Source organism: Rhinatrema bivittatum, chromosome 1 (assembly GCF_901001135.1).
Source record: "Rhinatrema bivittatum chromosome 1, aRhiBiv1.1, whole genome shotgun sequence".
Taxonomy (NCBI): domain Eukaryota; kingdom Metazoa; phylum Chordata; class Amphibia; order Gymnophiona; family Rhinatrematidae; genus Rhinatrema; species Rhinatrema bivittatum.
The window spans coordinates 252,178,266-252,186,140 of record NC_042615.1 but is presented as its reverse complement, the minus strand read 5'-3'; the positions used below and the strand labels follow the sequence as shown (position 1 = coordinate 252,186,140).

The window sequence follows — 7,875 nt, the reverse complement described above, 5'->3', positions numbered from 1 at the left end:
CCAAAGGCTCAACCCGAGGGGAATGTGGGCTGGTATAGGTGAAACTCCAGTGGCCTCCAGCTTCAGCCCACTCCACCTGCTGACGGTGGGGACCCGTAGGTGCTTGCCTACGGGTTGTGTCATCCCCACCTCAGCCCAAGAATCCACCTCCAGCGCAACAGTATTGTCATATCTCTTGTTTATTGCACTTTTTATTCCAGCAGCTACTTCTGTAATATTGTGAGAACAGCTGCAAGGCCTATGTGTGGACCTGGTTGAGGTCACCTGGATCCTGTCTGATTGTCTCCTTCCCAGTGGTGTAGCCAAAACTGAATATTTTTGGTGGGGCCCAAGGTTTACATGAGTGGACAGTAGACATACAGATCTAGGCCCTACTAGTTGTACGCATATTGATAAATAATTTATTAGCATGCACCTTACAATGTATTTCTGAGTAATTTGCAGCAGCCCTCCTGCATGAGTGACATTTTTAAATATTTTACTTCACGAGCAGGACCTGTTGCCAAGGCAAGGTGCAGGAAGCTGATGCGGCCTTAAATAGCCCTGAGCTGTGATGTCACCTTTGGGGCCAGGCAAAGGTTTCCCGCCGCAGCTCCTTTAAGTAGGAGCGAGCGCCGCGCACGCACACCTAGGGGAGCACATAAAGAGAGGAAGTTGGCGGCGTCCGGTGGGAGAGACGCAGCCACTGGATTTGGGGCCCAGATGCCCTGGGCTGTCGAGGAGGGAGTCTGGGTGAGGCGCCTGCCGGTCTGGGTATGGGGTACCGGCCATGGGTTGCTGCGGTCGGAATTCCCAACACATGCTGAATTATTTGGAAAAAGAGAATCAGTAATCACCGTTGAAGAAGACTTTGTTTGAAACGGGGCTATGTGAGGATAACGATTAGAATTTTCTGTTTGGATAGCTAAGTACAAAGAGTGTGATTTGCATTGGTGTTTTGACGGCATCACAGCAAACAAATGAACGATTAAGGCGATCACAAGTGATTTTTCATAAAGGTTTTATAAATGTTTGAATTTCATAGGCATTTTTTATGTGCAGAAAGGAAAAATAGGGTGGGTAGGTGACAATGATTACACAGATGGCATCGTAACTGTGGTTGGTACAAGCTTCACCTTTAAAAGTTTTTTCCATTCCACATTTTTTGGGTAATTGCAGCAGTATGTTTAGCTGCACAGTCGGGAATGTTATTTGAGAAGGGTGTTGGGAGGGGGGCGGCATTTTAAATTAACTCATCCCAGCAAAACGCATGCACACATGTGAAAAAGTACATGCATACTAAAGTTCCTGAGTACACACTTAATACTGCATGTACTGTAAAATATGTGTGCACTTTATGGGGCAGAGACCAGAGATAGGCAAAGTTTAAAATCTAAGCAGATGGGTCTGTACAGGTTGTAGATGCTATATTAATTCTCTGCAGATCCCTATATGCACAAATATTGGGCCACGTAGAAATGTTTGAAATTTAGGTCTAAGATTTAGCCTAGCTTTCTCTGGTAAATCTATTTTCTCTATTAAATCTATCACACACACTAACAATTTTTATAGCTTTCTTTATTTGCAATTTTCCCCATAAAGCATTATTTGAAATTTGTAAATGTAATATTAATATGGCATTTGTAAAGTGGATGGTTTAAGTGTCTGTTAATTCATGCAAAGGCACTTACAAAACTCTGATTTTTACAAATGGATAAACTGGCTTTATACAGTTCTGTAGAACACTATTTGAAAAAATCACAAACCCCAGGCCATGAGCTATTATCCACAAAAATGTCAATTATCCAAATTTGTGCACTGCAAGATGCCATAAACCAGAGCTTTAGTGGATTTTTAGCTATTTGTACCCAAGACTGCCATGGCAAATCAACATTTCTCCTCTCCTGTTCACAGTGTTTCTCAATATGCTGAGGCGGAGAATTGGATTGACCGTGGCAATAATGTTAGAGTTCTTAAACTCTAAATGACTCTGAAATTGTGGCTATTGTTTTGAACCCCTGGGATGCAGACAGTAACAACAGTGATGAGGAAGAGCAAACACATAGTAGATGATGTTATATTGACTATAAGCTGACTGATATACTTTCTGGAGCAGAAATCTTATATTACCCAGTAGGGAATCATACAGATGTAAAGACTGCAGGAAAGATTTAAAAGAGAGAAGTCTAGTTGTATGAAGAGATGACATTGAGGGAATTATTCCGAAAAGTGTCAAGTAATTGTGGGTAGCAGACTAATGTAACATCGACCTTCTCAGTCATTAGTGACAAGCCTGACACTCTAGCCACCAGCTCTGAAGATCTGTCTGTCACATTTCCAGATGCAATAGATTCTCCTACCCCAGATAATACTTAAAATGGATGGACATTGTTACTACTCATGCTAGAATGTGCAATTTGTTTTACTGAGATTGCATATACTTTAGCCTTGATATGTGGTTAGGATATACAGGCTAAAAAATGTTGCATGTCATGTCATGTTGGGGGTCGATTTTCATTAATGGTTTTCCTTTTTTATTTTTCTGTTTTTTTACTGTTTTCAAATCATGTACACTATTTTGAAAAAAACATACCCACAAACACTACAAACAAGACAAACACATAATGAGGAAATACCCTGTGTAGCTGTCCATAAAGGCTCTTAGGGACATAGCCCAAATCGGGCCCGATTCTGATTGAAATGAAAGCTTGAAGCAGCAAGAGGAAACTGCCAGCCCATTAAAGAAGATGACAAGAAAATACAGGCAGTAAATCCATCATTGAACCATGGTAACAAAAGACCCATGAATTTATTCATAGTTCTCTGTTCTAATTTGCAGTGTGATAATATAACTACATTTTGATATTTTCTGACCAGTTATATGTCGTTTTTAACAAATGCACATTCCTAATATGTAGTAACTGGTCAGAAAATATCAAAATGTAGTTATATTATCACACTGCAAATTAAAACAGATAACTATGAATAAATTCCTTGGACTATGGCATCATGAGTCTTTATGGTTACTTGAGCAGGGTGTTTCCGCATTATGGATTTGTCTTTAAAGGTTTTCTTGTTTGTTGGTTTGTGCTGTTTTGTCTTTTTTATGCTGAGATTCTGAATGAAATATCCTCTGATGTACCTGGTGTTCCAAATAAAAGCTACAAGAGGGAACCCCATCTGCTATGATTACTCTGCTCCTGACATTCATCTTTCAGACAAGCACTGGACAATATAGTATGACATATAGGCTTTATTGATATTTTTCAAAAGATATTATTTTTTTGCATTGTCTGCTACATCAGCTCATCTTTTTTTTTTTCACAAGGTGCTGCACTAGCTGATCATCTGGTTGAAAATCTTTCTTCGTCTTTGGACTATCTTCTTTCAGAAGGAAAACATTTCTAAATTTGACTTTGCGTTGACTATTTCCTTGCCATGTCTGAGAAGCAGGCCAGTGGATTCATTCTGCCCCAGCTCTCACAGAAGATGTCCATTGCTGACCATTACCAGGCCTACTACAAACCTCTGCGCCAAGACCACAATGACTTAGGATGTGATATGTGTACAAAGATGTCGCCCAGTGCAGTTCACCTCTGGAAGGATAGGCTCCAAGCTTGCTGATGAGCTCAAGTCCAACTCCTCGAAGCTAGCTTTGAAGGCCCGATACAAGGACAAAGCCATTTGGAAATGTATATTCTTAGGTTCTAAACCTTATGGAGGAGGTATATCAAGAAGGATTATACAAATAAGAAATATCAGTGATCGATGGATTATACAAATATAAGTTACACACTGGCATGTAATCACCATTTAATTGGTGTGATACTCAGAGCCCTGGATTCAACCTGAGTGGGGGAGCAAGATTTTCTTAGTCTCCTGGTCCTATCCTGAAGACATTGAGAACCTCTTCAATGTATCCTGGTCACTGGTGGTGTGATCATAATGTAACATTTTATCTGTAGCAAGCTTTACCAGAACAAATCCCATAACAGTATCCTCAATAACAATATAGCAAGGGAATAAAAACAGTTATAAGATATAAATGCCAACATAATATAACCTAAGATTTGCCATACTGTGTCAGATCAAAGGTTTATCAAGCCCAGTACCCTGTTTCCAACAGTGGCCAATCCAGGTCACAAGTACCTGACAGGTTTGACCTATGTTTTGATGTAATGTCTGTATTCTATATCTTGAAAGCAAGATATATTTGCTATAATACCTGTATTCTGTGAAATCCTGCAACTACCAATTATAACTTTGACCTACTGACTCTCTTTTTCAGAGGCACCCTTTTATGTAATGTTTAAATATGATGGAACATGCTTTGAATTCTTCTGCTAGAAAAGCATAATAGAAATAAAATAATGTTTTTAAATTGCAATTTAATTTATTATATGTGTTGTGATCTGTAAATTGCTCAAGAGTTCTTAGGAAGCTGGATGATACCGGTAGTTACATCTTAAGGAAATAAACATTTACATTTATTTGTTTTCTCCCTTTCATCTAGCTCCAATATCATAGTGACAATCCTAAAATGAAGCTACAGACCATGGCCTCCCTTGAAATCTGGTATACATGATGAACCCTAAAGCTGGTCAGTGGTAGTGGTTGTTGCTGCTGTTGCACCATTGTTGGCGTTCTCTCCCACGGTTGTCCCATTTTGTTGCCCTCCTGACTGGACGCAGCTTTCAGAGTATGTACTTGGGTATACTCAAGAAAACAATGATGAACATGCACCAGTGTGAACATATTTAAAAAAAGGTTTAGAAATAAAGACTAAAACAAACAAAAAAATGTTTTTAATTGGATTAACAATACATTTCTTGACTAGATTTTAGGAGCTATATTCTCTCCTTCCTGCCAGAACAGTGAGCTGTTCATGCAGCTCTACTTTCTTCGCATCTAGGACCACAAGATTATTATACATTTACACCCCCTGGAGAAGCGCTTACTTTCTGTAGGGCCAGGGGACGCGAGAATTTTCCCATCGCTGAAGAACTATTTTAAAAAGCTCAGCACAGTGCAAACATCTGAGAGTGATCACAAACTACCTCTATTGTGTTTGACTATGCCTCCGCCTCTCAGACCTTCATTCTTCAAAGCTCTGCCCTACGAGCATAAGAGCATGGAAAGTGTTGCATTCCTGCACCGCACGGTGTTAGAAAATGATAAGGTGAAACCGACCTGCCTGCTAACCACCTACAGTACACACAAAACGACTGAATGACGCTGCGCCCCCATCCCTCCCATTCGGCCACCCGTGCTGAAACCGGATCTCTACTTCTCCGGAGCCAGGGCGGGTAAACATCCGACCCCGGCCCCGGCTGAATGACGAAATGAAAGGGGCGGGTCCAGGCGGGATGACGTCGGCGAAGCTCCCGCCGGCGATTCTTCCTGTAAGGCGGAGGCGGGGCCACGGGGGGGAGAAGGGGCGGGGCCTGGCTGGTTAGCCGTGGGGCAAAAGTGTTGGTGGCTGCCGTGAGCGGTCAGTGCTGGCTGCGGCGGCGGCGGAGGTGGTAGAGGTAGCGGCAGTGGGGGAGAGCTGAAGCCTGAGTCGGAGCGAAGCGGAAAGTGTAGGACGTGTAGGAGGAGATCGCCGGGGCAGCGAGGCATCGAGATCGCCGGTTCTCTTCGGGAAGCTCGGAGACAGGTATCCCCAGGGCGATCGCCTTGCTGTCGGGTGGAGAGAGGCAGCAGAGGCCGGCGCGGTGCTCCCTTGTTTGAAGACATGTACTGTATCTTAAATCTGTGTGTCTTTCTCTCTCACCCTCACACCCCCCCCCCCCAACTCTTCCCCCACCCAAGCCCTGCGGGCGCCATAATCATTTATAAGACGGAAGAGAGGAGCGTGTGCTGTGTGCCCTGTAACCGCTACGTCCGCACTGTGCGTGTATGTGTGTGTGTGTACAGACATAAATATTTATATGTCTCTCTGTCTGTGATGGTTTCACTCCTGATTCATGGGAAAAATTTACGGTTGCACCGGCTTCATCTTCAGGAAGAGCAAACACGGGCGGAATCATTGTTCTCCTTTTCCTTGTCTGATTTATTTATTTATTTACAAGGTTGCTGAAGATTATTAACGCGCTGCAGTCATAAATTTCACCCATGAAGTGGGCATGTGAATGTGAAGACAAGAACAACGGCAGCACGCGCGTATCGGAGGACATGTACAGCCACGGAACAAAGACAGATGATAAATCACTGATCCTTAATGCTGTTTACGGTATTTGCACTGGAAGTATATGTGTATGTACTTTTAGTGAGCATTAGCAGTGAATAAAGCTACCTCTATCTAGTCTTACCTACTGTTCAGTGTGGCAGGCTAGTCCAGTGTTAGGATGTGCTAGAGCATTCTTGACTACCTTTTTAGTTTTGTAAACATGGTGTGCAACTTGGAATCTGAAACAAAGCTTTGTGGTTTAGGCTTTAGTATGCAAAGCTGCTTCCTGTAATTCCATTTCAATTGAAAATGCCTTTGTCTGTCTTGAGGCATATATCCTGTGATGTGTTGATATAGGGTACAACATTCACGTTTAGAGGTTTCATATAGTTTTCGTATATCTTGGTAGTTCCAAGTATGTACTGGCTCTGGATAGAGTAGTTGCATGAGCATCCTCAGTGTGGAACAAACTCTTTCAGTGTGTTCAAGAAGGGGCAATTTGTGTTTAGCATCTCCTAATCATTTTGAAAAGTTGGCTTCTGTGATGTGGGTATTCTTTAACATGCATACTTATGGCTAATGTTCAAAGATAAGCATTTACTTTTCTCCTGTTATTTGGGCAGGGTACAAAAAACATGCATAATTTTGAAAATCCTGAGTACAAGTACTGTTTCTCCCCACCCCCAGGAATGCCTCCTTTTACTCTTAACGCTGCATACCTCTTCTACATGAGCAGAGGATGGCAATTTTTCAGACTGGCCACTTTACCCGAGTAAATGGCATTGCATAATGCCCTTCACATGACTTGTAAAGTCATATGATCCAGTCTGTGTTGTGCATACATCCGGTGCAGAAAGATCAGAATAAAAAACAATGTAGATCTAGAAATGGTTGAGGTGCAAGGTTTTATTACAAAGCCCTATTGTCCCTATGCTGCCGCACTACAATAATTGAGTAACCGAAAGGGACTCTAAAAGAATTCCTCTTCAGACAAGGAAAAGGTATTTTCATGATCGCTTCTTACTGCATTTTTGTTCTAGGAGTGGTGCTGTTTGGGCTTTTTTTTTTTTTTAAAGTTCTCCATCAATGCAGTTGTGATGCTGTGTAAAAACTTAGGTGGTGAACAATAACAGGTGTTCAGGTATGACCCTGTGGAAGAAGAGGGCTGTATTGTTTTCACATTGCTGTCCTAATGGAATCCAGTCAGCTCTGCTTTTCTCTGCCTGTCTGTCCTCTGGCTCATAGGAGAAACCACAGTGTGAACAGTGGTTTGGTTTAGAAATGGGTTTACAGAGACTGCTTTTCAGAATGGTGTAAAATTTGAAACATCCTCTTCGGCATTGTCTGTCTGTGTGTACCTGCTTAAGAAGCTATGCTTCTTCACACAAGTCTGTACTTGCTGAATAATATACTTTTGCGTAAAGAAAGACAATAAAACTGGACCCTCTTTCTTTTAAGGCTGCTCTGCTTTAACATGCAGCTCACTTGGACACAATCTTTCTCCTCATTCTGTCATTCCTGCTGCCTGGTTTATGAGACTAGCTTCATGGGATTAGTACCATGTATACTGTCAATGTAGAACTTAACAGTTGTTAAGTGCATACAAATACCTTTAGTGGACTGATGACATTAGTTTTTATACTTTTGGCATTTTTGCATGGTTACTAGTACCTCAACACCACTGTACTCCACTTTGAAATTGTACATGCCATTAGAAAATGGAGCCA

The 7,875-nt window shown here is 41.9% G+C and overlaps 1 protein-coding gene across 5 annotated transcripts in view; it reads left to right on the top strand.

Annotated features, from left to right (window-relative positions):
- The first annotated feature begins 5,430 nt into the window (after positions 1–5,430).
- SMOX (spermine oxidase) overlaps positions 5,431–7,875 on the top strand; it is a 142,833-nt gene continuing 140,388 nt past the window's right edge. For 2 of the 5 annotated variants that reach the window (XM_029593399.1, XM_029593435.1), the window contains exon 1: positions 5,432–5,635. The gene's annotated coding sequence lies outside the window, so the exon portion shown is untranslated. Of the gene's footprint in view, positions 5,716–6,050; positions 6,212–7,875 lie in introns of all 5 variants that reach the window. The other 3 variants (XM_029593407.1, XM_029593416.1, XM_029593426.1) reach the window with 3 other exon arrangements.